The sequence below is a fragment of the Balaenoptera borealis genome (genome assembly GCF_965194805.1).
Source record: "Balaenoptera borealis genome assembly, chromosome: 18".
Taxonomy (NCBI): Eukaryota; Metazoa; Chordata; class Mammalia; order Artiodactyla; family Balaenopteridae; genus Balaenoptera; species Balaenoptera borealis.
The window spans coordinates 47,373,561-47,390,611 of record NC_138877.1 but is presented as its reverse complement, the minus strand read 5'-3'; the positions used below and the strand labels follow the sequence as shown (position 1 = coordinate 47,390,611).

At 38.9% G+C, this 17,051-nt stretch overlaps 1 protein-coding gene across 5 annotated transcripts in view; it reads left to right on the top strand.

Moving 5' to 3' along the window:
• KLF12 (KLF transcription factor 12) overlaps window positions 1–17,051 on the top strand; it is a 461,389-nt gene that overhangs the window by 431,562 nt on the left and 12,776 nt on the right. The gene's annotated exons all lie outside the window — the stretch shown is intronic.

Here is a 17,051-nt window from a genome sequence, read left to right as displayed (position 1 = left end):
ATTGAGTCATGTTCTTATATCAGATTATTTGAAAGCTGCTTTACAGAGACTTTCATGACTCTGATCGTTAAGATGGGATATCTTTTTGTGTGTGTGATGAAGTTATAGCACGGGATGCTTGCCTGAAGTCAGAAAAGCTTTATAGAATCTGGAGTTTACTTCTGCTTATCTAATACATTAATACTATTACTATTTCTAAGGTAATTCAACACAGTGTGCAAACCGTCACTTCCATCTTTCCTCCCTGTTCCCACTCCTTATCCCTTTTCTACTTAATTCCAGATTCTTTCCTCTCCATTGATCCAGAGCTTTCCCAGGAGAGGTTTTCATCTATTTCTTCGGCACTATTTTTGAATCAATTTTCTTTCTTTCTTTTTTTTTTTTTGGATCTGAAAAATTAAGCCATGTAATATTTAAGTTAAGTTTTTATTGAAGTTAGTTGATTTACAATGTTGTGTTAGTTTCAGGTGTACAGCAAAGTGATTCCGTTTTACATACACATATATCTTTTTTTTTTTTCAGATTCTTTTCCCTTAAAGGTTATTACAAAATATTGAGTATAGTTCCCTTGCTATATAGTAGGTCCTTGTTGGTTATCTATCTTATATAGAATAGTGTGTCTTCGATTTTCTCATTAAGGCCAAGAATGCGTATAAAGACATGAAAGTTGAATAAGCATGTTTCACCCTATCAGTAGACAGTGAATACAAATCAGAGGAGTAAGTATGATCAGCTCATATTACTGACTTCTTATGGGAGCATTTCAGTTAAAGAAAAAAAAGAATGACCTTTCTTCAGTGAATCCTCGTATATTTTGAGTTACTCCTATTTTCCTTGAACTTTCCAAAATACTTATTATCCCCGTTTTCACACAGGCACCCTCTATTTCATTTATGCAGGTGATGAACAGTGAAAGAGAGGAAAAGGTTTAATGAGGTACTATTAAAGGATTTAATGTTATGGCATGATAGGATTGCATCTTATAGGTTTTAATATAGATTGTGAAAGTGGGGGAGATGTGATGTGTGCGTTATAATTCAAAGCAATATAAACCTTTAGTGCTGAAGCAGAAGTAATTAGTTTGGCTTATTAATAAGATGAAATCATCGACTCCTAGGGTCCGAATGGACCTTATATGTCACCAAGTCTAGTTCATTTCCTAGTTAGAGGGATCCTTGGGTGTCATCTTTCACAGAGAACCAGTCCCTATACTATGCAGTATTCTGCACACTTAGCATATTTTTTCTTTCATTTGATCCACACAATAACCAGTGTCATTATCTCCTTGGTATGAGCGTGACTCCCGGTCAAGTCTTATTTCCCATCTCTCCTTAAATGCCTCACGTGACAGAGAGCTTTTTCTTGTGCAAGACAAGTTGGGTGACATTTCTGAGGGCAGAGTCCTCGTCTCTTACAGCATTGAATTGTCTCGTATGGCGTTGTTTGGCTCCCGTTGTCTCGTTGTCCAAGGGAATCGCTCCAGCCATCACAGTGTAAATTTCACTTCCGGGACCCTGGTGCTCCTCTCAGCACTGTCATGGACCACTCGTATCTTCATCTCTCCAAGCCAGACACCCGCAGTTCTCTCAGCCACGTTTTCCTAGGTATATGCCAACATATCACAGTATCTTTTAAAGTTTTCACACCACAAATTGAGGGAAGAGCTCTTGTTAATGGACATCTCTTAATGGATGTAAAGATAATGTTAAGTCTTTTAGCAGTTGACTCTGTTAAGTCACCTAAATCAAAAACTGCTGAAAACTGGATCTTCCCACACCCTGTACCTATAACGGATTTCTTTTCAACTTAAACATGCAGTGTTGTATTTGTCATTGAACCTGTCCCTCAGATGATGGGTCCCTAAACCCTTGGGAATAGTGGGTTTCCCGTCACTGAGGTGTTTTGCCCCAGGCTAGATGACCTCTTGTGGGAGATACAGGACAGAGTCATTACTATGAGGGCTGCACATACCCTTTCAAGTCTGGGAAATAATTATACTGCATCCATTTTATTGACTTGGGCTCATTATTCTAATAAATTGAAAAGATTTTGGAGCTCTCCCTGCCCACCTTGCTTTTACTTTTTTAGCATTCTCCTTCAGCTTCTCCATTTTTCCAAGTACTGAGTAGAACATGTTCAAGGAAAAAGCCCTGAGATGTGATGTTGGAGACTTCCATCCAAGTGGGTCTTAATTTATTAACTTATAGCTAAGAATCCATTTAGTTGTCCTACTCCAATCCATGTTTCTTGATCTCACAGCTGCATCCAAAAGTCCTTGTGAAATTCCTGCTCCAAACCCAGATATGCCAACTTCATCCATCCACTTAGCAGAGAAACACTTACTCTGCTCAAGGCAGAGTCTCCTAAACTACCAGTCAAATAAGAGTACTTTTAAAAAGAAAGAATGAAATTTGCTTGATTTGCTGCCACTGGTTCAAAGTGAGCCCATACTGGTTTCTGATTTATAATTACATGCAAGATTTCATAACTTCGGGTTCAAAGTAAAATCAACACTAGTTCTATAGGGATTCAGGTTGACTTGCTTTGATTTTAATAAATATCTTCTTAGCCTTACCTTTGCTTCAGGCATATTGAGTAAGTTATTTGTGTGTGACCAGTAATAATGAATGTGAAGTTTGGGATTATAACAGATGACTTATGAGAACTACACACGCGATGGGAGGTGAGCAAGGGGCAACAGACACTTTCTTTGAGAAAGTCACGTTAATTCTACCTTTAACACTTGATCTTTTGTGCTTTATTAGTACATGATCAGTCATCTGTTTAGGACTTATACGTACAGTAAATTAAACATATTTGTAGGAGCGTGAAAGAGGATCATTTTCTATGTATTAACAAGGAATTTAGAGTACAAAAAAAAAAAGACATGCTGAAGAGTACCTTTTAAAAATAATTAAATATCGTTTCATAAATGTGCAGTTTAGATAATAACATAAAGATTTGACCAAATCTTTTTAAATGCCTACTAACACCTGTCTGTGGTAAGTTGTTTAAGTCACGTTCAATAGAAGGAAAAAAATATATCTCGGTCATTGCATCCACCCCTTTTGTCAGCAGGTACGTTTTTCCTACTCACTGGTCTAAATTGTGTGTTTCCTCTGCATGAAGCAGTGTGCAGTGTATTTAAATGAATATGCAGTGTATTGAAATTAAAGGTCATTTAAATCTCTGCTAAACATAACTACCATGTATTAATACAAAGAGTTTCCCTCACTTTAAGAATTTCATTACTTATTAAGTGATCTAAATATGAATTTTAGAAAAAAATGGTTTTATGAGTTTGGTATTGCTGTTTAGAATTCTTATTACTTTCTAAATCTGTATGCCATTGTGTTTTCTAAAATGCGGTTCAAGCAAATAACACTCAGGCACCAGTGATTCTTACAACCACTAGATGGCACACTACAACCAGATGTTGGGTCTAGTCTAAGAGGGTCCAAGGAAGAGTCAGCTAGAACCCTCTAGTGGTACGTTTGACACGGCGTGATGATCACTGCTCTGCAGAATATTATAATTTAATGATGAACAAGGAAACGGCAAGATAAAGATTTAAAACCAGATTTTTAAAAAAGTAGTTTTGACCTATAAAAATGTTGTCTCAGATGAATCTGAATTTGAAAATTTCAACTTGGTATCCTGCTCTCTAATAAATCTGAGGCTCATTTAGCCAATCTTGTCTAATATTCATTTGAATTCATGTGAAAACGATACACCAAAGTTTTAAAAATTAGTAAATATAGAGCAGCGACATTTCTTATCTGTCTGGCTTTAGCAAAAATAATTCATATCTGAATTTTGCACATCAAGGAAGTTAACTCATATGGATGCTTTAAAAATTTTAACCAATTTTGATTTAAACGTCTCTAAAATATGTCCTTCCCTACCTTTACAAATGAAAGAAATGATGTATTATTTAGCCCTTCCCTTGAGGAATGAAGACTTTGTAACTAATATCATGAGCTATAATTAATATCAGATAATGACTATGCGTGTGCCCGCACACGCACACACACACACCCCAGTCCAAAATGCTTGTGGATTCCATGCTTCTTCACTTTCTTTCTTGTCTCATTCTCATTGCTATTCCTATATTTCTTGCTTTTAATTTGACATCTTATTTTATTGAATGAGATTCTGAAATGATTTGATGATATCCTACAAAGAAAATCATGAGCTATGTGACAGCTGTGCATTTTGGTGGCCTTTTGTTCACAATTCTTGGGGTTGCTAGATCTTACCTTCAGGCGATGGGGTGCTGCTTATACTTTCACATCTATCTTCATTAATTAAGTAACTCATTCCTTATAAAGCTCCACGTCAGACCCTCTGTCTAGATTCATTGTTAGATAAAGCATAGGGCTTAGTGATGCCAGGATAATGAATCACTTAAGAACAAACTGACGTTTTTCAGGTAAAAATCCTCTGCAAATAAGCTCTTTGCGGATCTTGGCCAGAGAGCTCACAGATACGCTCCATATTGGTAACTGCGAAGAAATAGGAAGGTATCATAGAAAAAGCACTAAATTTGATGTCAGGCGACAGAAATTTGTCTTTGGCCCCTAACTGGCTTGTGCGCTTAGACAAGCTACTTAACTCTGTGTATCTCAGGTTTTGTATTTTTTTAACTTTGAACATAAATATAGCAAATTGTTGCGTAATTACCACAGGGGGCCTCATTTTTATATCCCCAGTGAATACAGTGACTAACACATTGTAAGGACCCAATCATTATTTGTTGAATTGAAATTGTGTATGTCTGGATATTGACGTGGATATATATTATTAATATGAGCAGTAGATTCAAGGCAAAAAAGTTTAGATAATTTAATATATCCTCATCACAATCAGCTGTAATTATATTATCTCTTTACTTCAGACTCAACTAATTTAATATTTATATAATGCAGAAAAAAGTTGAAGTAAAAGTATTATTTAATCAGCCCTTTGTCATCATTTTTATAATGATAGTATAAATAATCTTTTCAGGAACGTATTTTAAATACTTAGTAAAATGTAGTCTTTTATTTGAAAGGACCTATTCATAGACAAATTCAACAAGACAGATATTTATTGAGCATCTTCCATGTCTAAGGCTCTATAGATTTTTCTTGAAAAAGGCAGAAAGAGGCAGAACTCCCATCTTCAGTGAACTTGTCCATAAGTATACTAGGTAAGATCCATTGAACAGTCACAACGAAGGCCAAGTATACAAAGTCTTATAATAAAGATACAAGTAGAATAACAAAAGAACACCATGGGAGTTGTCTGTTATGGCCAGGGAATTTGGGGACACCTTTCTAAGCTGGGCGTGCAAGACCCTTCTCATCTGACTCCTGTTCATCCGTCAAACCTCGTTTGCTGACCCCATCCCAATTTCCCCCATTCCCCACCCACACAAATGAACCAACTTCCAAACATGCCCAGCTGTATGGAGCTCATTGGTACGTTCTTGCCCTTACCTGAAATGGCCTGCCTGGGCACCTCCATTTTTCCTTCTTGAGTTGGTAAACTCCTATTTATTTTTGGAAACTGCCTCAGTGTCACCTTGTCTGTGAAGCTCTCTGACCACCCTCCTTCCCTAGGCAGGTAGAATTTTTTCCTCCGTGACCCTGGAACACTTGGACATTTCCTTGTTGCAGCAGCACAGTGGGCAGAGAGGATCTTTTTTTTGTTTGTTTTTTGGTTTTGGGGGGGTTTTTTTGGGCGGTGCTGTGTGACTTGCGGGATCCTAGTTCCCTGACCGGGGATCAAACCTGGGCCCCCTGCAGTGGAAGCATGGAGTCCTAACCACTGGACCACCAGGGAATTCCCAGTCTTTCTTGAAAGTCAACTTTGCTTTGTTAGAAAGCCAGTGAGAAGACAAGGACCAGGAGCATTAATAATTAAACTGGAGGTAGCAGGACATAAGACAGGGAAACAGAGCAGTAGAAGTTGGTACTGGTGAAAGGTGGTGAAACTCTAAAAAGAGGCAGACCATCTTCATGGAGATGAACTGGAGAGGACATTTGGAAGGCAGAACTGGCAAATGTAATAATCGGGTTGGGGCAGGTAGAGAGTAACCGATAGGAAAGAGTCCAAGAAATCTCGCCAACTGGAGAGATGTATGACTTGATACCTGAGTAGATGGGCTTGTCTTTTTTCCAGATATCAAAATAGAAGGAGGAACATGTCTCGTCTAAGTGGTAGATGCTGAATAACGTTTTGGTCACGTGGGGTTGCTTTCGGGCTGCCAACTGGAAATGTTGTCTCCCCTTCCATGGTGCTTGGGAGAGAGACTGAGGTGTAGACACTTGGGAATCTTTCCCTTATAAGTTGTGGTAGAAGCTGTGGAAACCAAGGAGAACCTATGCAAGTGAGAAGATGTCAAAGCCCAAATCTCAGTAAACATTTATGTCAGCGGTCCCCAGCCTTCTTGGCACCAGGGACTGGTTTCGTGGAAGATAATTTTTCCACGGACCAGGGCAGGGGATGGTTTGGGGATGATTCAAGAGCATTACACTTATTGTGCACTTTATTTCTATCATTATTACATTGTAATATATAATGAAATAATTATGCAACTGACCATAATGCCGACAGGAGGCGGGGCTCAGGCGGTAATGTGGGGGACGGGGAGCGGCTCTAAATACAGAGGAAGCTTTGCTCGCTCTCCCACCACCCGCCTCCTGCTGTGCGGCCCGGTTCCTAACAGGCCACGGACCGGTACTGTTTGGGATTTGGGGACCCCTGATTTATGTGACGCCTTAAAGGAAGGCGTCTACAAAAGAAACTGAGGAAAAGGTAACCAGAAACAGGAAGATAAACGTTGTCCCTACATAGAAATATAAACTCAGCCACGTAGAGTATTATCCTTAGACCTTGAACTTTTTACTTCCAGTAAAGTACATTTTTAGTATAGGGTATTTTTAACTTCATTTACATTTGATTTCTAGAGGAGAGGGGCTGGCCTCTGGGTTAACACAGTGTTTGTCTTGTAAGTACTAGTTCATATTCTCTCAGTCTGCTTGGCCAGTTCTGACTGGATATCCTGGTTTATGAAAGCAGTGATTTAAGGTGTTGAGAGGCATTGCAGGGTAGTGGTTAGGATTGTGACCTTGGGTGTCAGGCTCCCTGGGTTGAAATCCTCCCTCCATCCACCACACACTAACTCTGGGTGAAGTGGGGTTGGTTACAGCAACTACAGTTAGGGTCGAAGTTAAATGAGTTCAGATCCATAAAACTCTTAGAGCTAAGTGTGGTAGATGGAAGACGCTATATGCTGTAGCAAATATTATTTTCATCAAAGAAATCCATTATATAATTGCATGAAAAAAAAGACCCACTTGGTCTTGTTTACACGTAATGAAAAAGAGAATTAATTCAGTTCCGACAGTTCCATAGGGCAGATACTAACATACTGATCACTTGTTTGATTGAATTGACAAGACCAAACGGATCAAACAGATTATAGAATAGATTGGTCTACTTGGCCTATAAAGGAGTTTTATACTTAAAACGTTAGAGAAAATCAGGATAGGCATCCATTTTACCTGCAAATCTTAATTCCTTCCTTAAAAGTAACAAATAGGATTTATTTTTAACTTTATGTTATTTATATTTCTTAGCAGAAACAGAAAAACCTTGAATTTCATAACTATAGAATTCAGTATCCTTTATTGAGCCCCTATCATTTGCCAGGCACATGGCACGTGTATTTCTTAGTTTCACAGTGGAGGCAGTGTTCCCATTTTACAGACGGGGAACAGAGTTTCAGAAAGCTTAACTCTCTAGCCTGAGATCCAGTCGCAGATTGGAGACTGAGCCTCATTTGACCGTGCATTCCACTTGATTTCAAAGCCTGTGCTGTCTTCTGCCCCCTTACCACCAGCAAGAAGGAAGGGAGCCTTGTCTACCCCTGGACAAGTCAAGGGCCTTGTAATCTCAGCTCTAGGTTTCTGTTTCCTCATTTTCAAAGGACCTAATTTCCTTCCAGATCTAAAATTCTGTGAACTTTTATGAACTAATGTAACAGAAACCAGAAAACGAGATAGGAATCTTGATTCTGGGTTTTTTTCTCCCCTCATATGCAAATACCATTCCTCAAGTGAAACAGATTGTCACAGCAAATATGTTGAGCCTTGAGTGTAATGAAGCTCATTTGTCAGTGTCTGGGGCCCCCTGACTTTATAAAAGTTAAACAGGGACACATTTCAGAAATGCACTTCTGAACTGAAGAAAATGCCTATGTTTCCTGTTGCCAAAGGTGTTTTTTTTTTTTTCGGTTGCTTGAGAAAATAATAGAGAGAAGCTGGTGTGAGGACATGGGCGTTTTGTTTGACCGGGAGCTTTTGCAAACTGCACATTCCTTTTCTGGTGTTACTCACACGTCATTTTAATATGAAAGGGCACCTGTCTTTTGTCTCAGGACACATTTACCTTTCAGCGTTTCAGATGGTGAAATGGGAGGTACCCGAAAAAGTTATTTTTGTTTCGTGGGTTTTGGGAATCCATTCAATACCTGATGTTTTCTTTAGACTTTATTATGCCTTCTGCTGGGTAAATGTCATGGAAATGCACTGAGTGACTCTTAATCCTTTTCTTTAACCAAAATTGAAAGAGACAGCAGTTCTCATAATAAACCAGTTTGTTCACTGTTTCAAGAAAAAAAACCCTGATGAGAGTTTTCATTTTCCCATTTCTATTCATTAATTAGAATACTAGAATACTATTTAAATAATGCCTGTGAATACACACACATACACACACACACGCACACACACACACACACACGGGCCAGTGTGCATATAAAACTGTTTCTAACATGAACCCCAAATGAGGAGTTAAAAAGAGTGTTTTCGAACAAAAATTAACAAACCCTCTTTTTTTGGTATGTTCTCTTTTTTTTTTTTAATTTATTTATTTATTTTTGGGTGTGTTGGGTCTTCGTTTCTGTGCGAGGGCTTTCTCTAGTTGCGGCGAGTGGGGGCCACTCTTCATCGCGGTGCACGGGCCTCTCACTGTCACGGCCTCTTGTTGTGGAGCACAGGCTCCAGACGCTCAGGCTCAGTAGTTGTGGCTCACGGGCCCGGGCCCATTTGCTCCGCGGCATGTGGGATCTTCCCAGACCAGGGCTCGAACCCGTGTCCCCTGCATTGGCAGGCAGATTCTCAACCACTGCGCCACCAGGGAAGCCCTGTTATGTTCTCTTTTTAATCTTTACGGGACTCTTTCACTTTAAAAGAATAGGAGGGCTTGCTATTAGTTTCAGTTAACATTTTTCTTTTTCAGAGGTTTCATAGTTTAGTTCAGGTTTTATAAAGAACTGAAAGAGGACAGATTGTGCTGAAAAATGGTCAAAAGGTGGAAGTGGCTTACAGGTTTTTCATGGGACATAGAGACCTTCACTTCAGAATTGAAAGTCTAAAAGTTAATAACTACACCCCAAGGTGAGTGTAGTGTTAAGCTACCCATTACCCAGCTCAGGTCCTTTGATTTTTCCCTATACATTAGCAACTTGATGTCTCGACTTAATCACTTACTAAGACTTATTGGTAAGGACATATACCACACCATTCCCTATCATTTTATTATTTCACAGGATTAATATAAGAAAAATCAAAGGTGATCTGATGGTGGAGTCAAAATTTCTGATTATTTTGAAAAATATTTAAATACATTTTCAAAGACTCTGCTACTGAGGACTCTAAGTGTATTTGTGGGTTAGACCAAAAAAAAAAAAAAAAAAAAAAAAGGTGGGCATGCTTTTTTTTATTTTTAGCTTATTTCTAGTGAAAACAGTGTTGAATAACACATTTGCAGAATTCTAATTCAAATGAGTTTAAGGACCATTCACTATTCCTGAAGAAATCACTGGAAATAGTGTTTACTGTCACCCCCATTCAGCCTGACACAGAGCAGCTGTGCACAATAGCCGCACAGACCCTGGGAGATGTTTGACTCCTATTAGTGTCCAAACGAACTCTTTCCATAGGAAAATGTTCATGGAAAATTCACCTACTGTTCTGTCCCCACCACTGACTTTTTTAACTTTCAAGTGAGCTTTCTGTTTTCTAGCAAGATTTAAAGGAAAGAAGGGGGGAATGGAGGAAGGATTCTGTCTGTTCTTTATTATATCCTTTCAGGGCTCATTTATACATATTACAGTGTACCTTACAAATTTATTTATCATCTTAATTACTTTTTTTTTTTTAATCAGTCATCATTTTTAAACACATCAGGGTATACATGTCTATCCCAAACGCCCAATTCAGCACACCACCATCCCCACCCCACTGCGGTTTTCCCCCCTTGGTGTCCATACGTTTGTTCTCTACATCTCTGTCTAACTTCTGCCCTGCAAACCGGTTCATCTGTACCATTTTTCTAGGTTCCACATACATGCATTAATATACGATATTTGTTTTTCTCTTTCTGACTTACTTCACTCAGCATGACACTCTCTAGATCCATCCACGTCTCTACAAATGACTCAATTTCGTTCCTTTTTATGGCTGAGTAATATTCCATTTTATATATGTACCACAACTTCTTTATCCATTCGTCTGTTGATGGGCATTTAGGTTGCTTCCATGACCTGGCTATTGTAAATAGTGCTGCAATGAACATTAGGTTGCATGTGTGTTTTTGAATTACGGTTTTCTCTGTGTATATGCCCAGTAGTGGGATTGCTGGATCATATGGTAATTCTATTTTTAGTTTTTTAAGGAACCTCCATATTGTTCTCCATAGTGGCTGTATCAATTTACATTCCCACCAACAGTGCAAGAGAGTTCCCTTTTCTCCACACCCTCTCCAGCATTTGTTGTTTGTAGATTTTCTGATGATACCCATTCTAACTGGTGTGAGGTGATACCTCATTGTAGTTTTGATTTGCATTTCTCTAATAATTAGTGATGTTGAGCATCTTTTCATGTGCTTCGTGGCCATCTGTATGTCTTCTTTGGAGAAATGTTTATTTAGGTCTTCTGCTCATTTTTGGAGTGAGTTGTTTGTTTCTTTAATATTGAGCTGAATGAGCTGTTTATATATTTTGGAGATTAATCCTTTGTCCGTTGATTCGTTTGCAAATATTTTCTCCCATTCTGAGGGTTGTCTTTTCGTCTTGTTTATGGTTTCCTTTGCTGTGCAAAAGCTTTGAAGTTTCATTAGCTCCCATTTGTTTATTTTTCTTTTTATTTCCATTACTCCAGGAGGTGCATCAAAAAAGATCTTGCTGTGATTTATGTCAAAGAGTGTTCTTCCTATGTTTTCCTCTAAGAGTTTTATAGTGTCTGGTCTTACATTTAGGTCTCGAATCCATTTTGAGTTTATTTTTGTGTATGGTGTTAGGGAGTACTCTAATTTCATTCTTTTACATGTAGCTGTCCAGTTTTCCCAGCACCACTTATTGAAGAGACTGTCTTTTCTCCATTGTATATCTTTGCCTCCTTTGTCATAGATTAGTTGACCATAGGTAGGTGGGTTTATCTCTGGGCTTTCTATCTTGTTCCATTGATCTATGTTTCTATTTTTGTGCCAGTACCATATTGTCTTGATTACTGTAGCTTTGTAGTATAGTCTGAAGTCAGGGAGTCTGATTCCTCCAGCTCTGTTTTTTTCCCTCAAGACTGCTTTGGCTATTTGGGGTCTTTTGTGTCTCCATACAAATTTTAAGATGATTTGTTCTAGTTCTGTAAAAAATGCCATTGGTAATTTGATAGGGATTGCATTGAATCTGTAGATTGCTTTGGGTAGTATAGTCATTTTCACAATATTGATTCTTCCAATCCAAGAACATGGTATATCTCTCCATCTGTTGGTGTCGTCTTTAATTTCTTTCATCAGTGTCTTATAGTTTTCTGCATACAGGTCTTTTGTCTCCCTAGGTAGGTTTATTTCTAGGTATTTTATTCTTTTTGTTGCAGTGGTAAATGGGAGTGTTTCCTTAATTTCTTTTTCAGATTTTTCATCATTAGTGTATAGGAATGCAAGAGATTTCCGTGCATTAATTTTGTATCCTGCAACTTTACCAAATTCATTGATTAGCTCTAGTAGTTTTCTGGTGGCATTTTTAGGATTCTCTGTGTATAGTATCATGTCATCTGCAAACAGTGACAGTTTTACTTCTTCTTTTCCAATTTGTATTCCTTTTATTTCTTTTTCTTCTCTGATTGCCGTGGCCAGGACTTCCAAAACTATGTTGAATAATAGTGGTGAGAGTGGACATCCTTGTCTCATTCCTGATCTTAGAGGAAATGCTTTCAGTTTTTCACCATTGAGAATGATGTTTGCTGTGGGTTTGTCATATATGGCCTTTATTATGTTGAGGTAGGTTCCCTCTATGCCCACTTTCTGGAGAGTTTTTATCATAAGTGGGTGTTGAATTTTGTCAAAAGCTTTTTCTGCATCTATTGAGATGATCATGCGGTTTTTATTCTTCAATTTGTTAATATGGTGTATCACATTGATTGATTTGCGTGTATTGAAGAATCCTTGCATCCCTGGGATGAATCCCACTTGATCGTGGTGTATGATCCTTTTAATGTGTTGTTGGATTCTGTTTGCTAGTATTTTGTTGAGGATTTTTGCATCTATATTCATCAGTGATATTGGTCTGTAATTTTCTTTTTTAGTAGTATCTTTGTCTGGTTTTGGTATCAGGCTGATGGTGGCCTCATAGAATGAGTTTGGGAGTGTTCCTTCCTCTGGAATTTTTTGGAAGAGTTTGAGAAGGATGGGTGTTAGCTCTTCTCTAAATGTTTGATAGAATTCACCTGTGAAGCCATCTGGTCCTGGACTTCTGTTTGTTGGAAGATTTTTAATCACAGTTTCAATTTCATTACTTGTGATTGGTCTGTTCATATTTTCTGTTTCTTCCTGGTTCAGTCTTGGAAGGTTATACCTTTCTAAGAATTTGTCCATTTCTTCCAGGTTGTCCGTTTTATTGGCATAGAGTTGCTTGTAGTAGTCTCTTAGGATGCTTTGTATTTCTGCAGTGTCTGTTGTAACTTCTCCTTTTTCATTTCTAATTTTATTGATTTGAGTCCTCTCCCTCTTTTTCTTGATGAGTCTGGCTAATGGCTTATCAATTTTATTTATCTTCTCAAAGAACCAGCTTTTAGTTTTATTGATCTTTGCTATTGTTTTCTTTGTTTCTATTTCATTTATTTCTGCTCTGATCTTTATGATTTCTTTCCTTCTGCTAACTTTGGGTTTTGTTTGTTCTTCTTTCTCTAGTTCCTTTAGGTGTAAGGTTAGATTATTTACTTGAGATTTTTCTTGTTTCTTTAGGTAGGCTTGTATAGCTATAAACTTCCCTCTTAGAACTGCTTTTGCTGCATCCCATAGGTTTTGGATCGTCGTGTTTTCATTGTCATTTGTCTCTAGGTATATTTTGATTTCCTCTTTGATTTCTTCAGTGATCTCTTGGTTATTTAGTAAAGTATTGTTTAGCCTCCATGTGTTTGTGTTTTTTACGTTTTTTTCCCTGTAATTCATTTCTAATCTCATAGCATTGTGGTCAGAAAAGATGCTTGATATGATTTCAACTTTCTTAAATTTACTGAGGCTTGATTTGTGACCCAAGATGTGATCTATCCTGGAGAGTGTGCTGTGCACACTTGGGAAGAAAGTGTAATCTGCTGTTTTTGGATGGAATGTCCTATAAATATCAATTAAATCTATCTGGTCTATTGTGTCATTTAAAGCTTGTGTTTCCTTATTTATTTTCATTTTGGATGATCTGTCCATTGGTGTAAGTGAGGTGTTAAAGTCCCCCACTATTATTGTGTTACTGTCGATTTCCCCTTTTATGGCTGTTAGTATTTGCCTTATGTATTGAGGTGCTCCTATGTTGGGTGCATATATATTTATAATTGTTATATCTTCTTCTTGGATTGATCCCTTGATCATTATGTAGTGTCCGTCCTTGTCTCTTGTAACATTCTTTATTTTAAAGTCTATTTTATCTGATATGAGTATAGCTACTCCAGCTTTTTTTTTGACTTCCATTTGCGTGGAATATCTTTTTCCATCCCCTCACTTTCAGTCTGTATGTGTCCCTAGGTCTGAAGCGGGTCTCTTGTAGACAGCATATATGTGGGTCTTGTTTTTGTATCCATTCAGCAAGCCTGTGTCTTTTGGTTGGAGCATTTAATCCATTCACGTTTAAGGTAATTATCGATATGTATGTTCCTATGACCATTTTCTTAATTGTTTTGGGTTTGTTTTTGTAGGTCCTTTTCTTCTCTTGTGTTTCCCACTTAGAGAAGTTTCTTTAGCATTTGTTGTAGAGCTGGTTTGGTGGTGCTGAATTCTCTTAGCTTTTGTCTGTAAAGCTTTTGATTTCTCCATCAAATCTAAATGAGATCCTTGCCAGGTAGAGTAATCTTGGTTGTAGGTTCTTCCCTTCCATCACTTTAAGTATATCATGCCACTCCCTTCTGGCTTGTAGAGTTTCTGCTGAGAAATCAGCTGTTAACCTTATGGGAGTTCCCTTGTATGTTATTTGTCGTTTTTCCCTTGCTGCTTTCAATAATTTTTCTTTGTCTTTAATTTTTGCCAATTTGATTACTGTGTGTCTCGGCGTGTTTCTCCTTGGGTTTATCCTATATGGGACTCTCTGCGCTTCCTGGACTTGGGTGGCTATTTCCTTTCCCATGTTAGGGAAGTTTTCGACTATAATCTCTTCAAATATTTTCTCTGGTCCTTTCTGTCTCTCTTCTCCTTCTGGGACCCCTATAATGCGAATGTTGTTGTGTTTAATGTTGTCCCAGAGGTCTCTTAGGCTGTCTTCATTTCTTTTCGTTCTTTTTTCTTTAGTCTGTTCTGCAGCAGTGAATTCCACCATTCTGTCTTCCAGTTCACTTATCCGTTCTTCTGCCTCAGTTATTCTGCTATTGATTCCTTCTAGTGTAGTTTTCATTTCAGTTATTGTATTGGTCATCTCTGTTTGTTTGTTCTTTAATTCTTCTAGGTCTTTGTTAAACATTTCTTGCATCTTCTCGATCTTTGCCTCCATTCTTATTCCAAGGTCCTGAATCATCTTCACTATCGTTATTCTGAATTCTTTTTCTGGAAGGTTGCCTATCTCCACTTAATTTAGTCGTTTTTCTGGGGTTTTATCTTGTTCCTTCATCTGGTATATAGCCCTCTGCCTTTTCATCCTGTCTATCTTTCTGTGAATGTGGTTTTTGTTCCACAGGTTGCAGGATTGTAGTTTTTCTTGCTTCTGCTGTCTGCCCTCTGGTGGTTGAGGCTATCTAAGAGGCTTGATGGGAGGCTCTGGTGGTGGGTAGAGCTGACTGTTGCTGTGGCGGTCAGAGCCCAGTAAAACTTTAATCCACTTGACTGTTGATGGGTGGGGCTGGGTTCCCTCCCTGTTGGTTGTTTGGCCTGAGGCAACCCAACACTGGAGCCTACCTGGGCTCTCTGGTGGGGCTAATGACAGACTCTGGGAGGACTCATGCCAAAGAGTACTTTCCAGAACTTCTGCTGCCAGTGTCCTTGTCCCCATGGTGAAACAGAGCCACCCCCCACCTCTGCAGGATACCCTCCAACACTAGCAGGTAGGTCTGGTTCAGTCTCCCCCGGGGTCACTGCTCCTTCCCCTGGGTCCCGATGCGCACACTATTTTGTGTGTGCCCGCCAAGAGTGGAGTCTCTGTTTCCCCCAGTCCTGTCGAAGTCCTGCAATCAAATCCCGGTAGCCTTCAAAGTCCGATTCTCTAGGAATTCCTCCTCCCGTTGCCGGACCCCCAGGTTCAGAAGCCTGACGTGGGGCTCAGAACCTTCACTCCAGTGGGTGGACTTCTGTGGTATAAGTGTTCGCCAGTCTGTGAGTCACCCACCCAGCAGTTATGGGATTTGATTTTACTCTGATTGCGCCCCTCCTACCGTCTCATTGTGGCTTCTCCTTTGTCTTTGGATGTGGGGTGTCTTTTTTGGTGAGTTCCAGTGTCTTCCTGTCGATGACTGTCCAGCAGCTAGTTGTGATTCTGGTGTTCTTGCAAGAGGGAGTGAGAGCATGTCCTTCTACTCCGCCATCTTGGTTCCTCTCCCATCTTACTTAGTTTTTACTCACATCATGAAGTTAGTGTCTCTTATCTTAATTTGTTTATAAGATTGTACCCTTTAAATAGCTTCAAAGCACAAGCATAAAATATAACGTGCAGTTTTAACATAATGTAGTAGCCACTAGCATTGTTCTTGTATCCAAACTTAATTAGTCCAGTGAGAGAACTTATTGACTTTTTTTAATGAAATGCTAGGCACTAGGAAACCGAGGTCCGTCTTGAGGGAGGGGCAAGCCTGCTCTCTGCCTGGTCCAAGCAGCCATCTCATCTCCATAGATTGGAGCCACCCCCATAGCTCAGCCTCTAGCTGCGAAGAGAGATTTGAAGATCTTATTTTCTTTTTTTCCCCTCTTCTTTTTTCTGAGTATGGAGAGAGAATACCCAAACTCTGGTTTTATTCGTGAGGAAATGGGGGCAAGAAATATTATACAAGAAATATTTGGGGATATTAAAAAGAAAGCATATATTTTTGTAAGAAAAGCTTCAAGGAAAACTCATCTATGACTCAGATAATTAAGTTGATTATTTTCTGATATAGGTCCTCCCTCCTCCCACCCCCTAGATGAGAATGTGTTCATTCTTTTTTATGTGCCTTCATTAATCACTTAGCCCCTAATGGTTTATAAGCTTATATATCATTTTCACTGGTTTTACTCATGAAGTAGGGACGTATCTGCATCTTGCATTTTGGAGGCACTTACTGTACCTGATTTCACCTCACAGAATACTTTTTTCAGGTTCTGCACTGAGTTTCCTGCTGCACATTTGTTGGGCCCACAGAAATCCTCGCCATAGTTGTTGCTTTCTCTGCCTCTCCCCCTTTAAGATATCCACCTTAGAAATGATGCCAAACATCTGAGCTCCTCTTTCCTGATCCTTCCTTCCTTATGTCCTCCTCCTCAGACTCAGTAGAATTAATCGTAGCTCATTGCTGAGCATGGTGGCCATGGTAACACAACCGTATTGAAAGGGTGGGTTG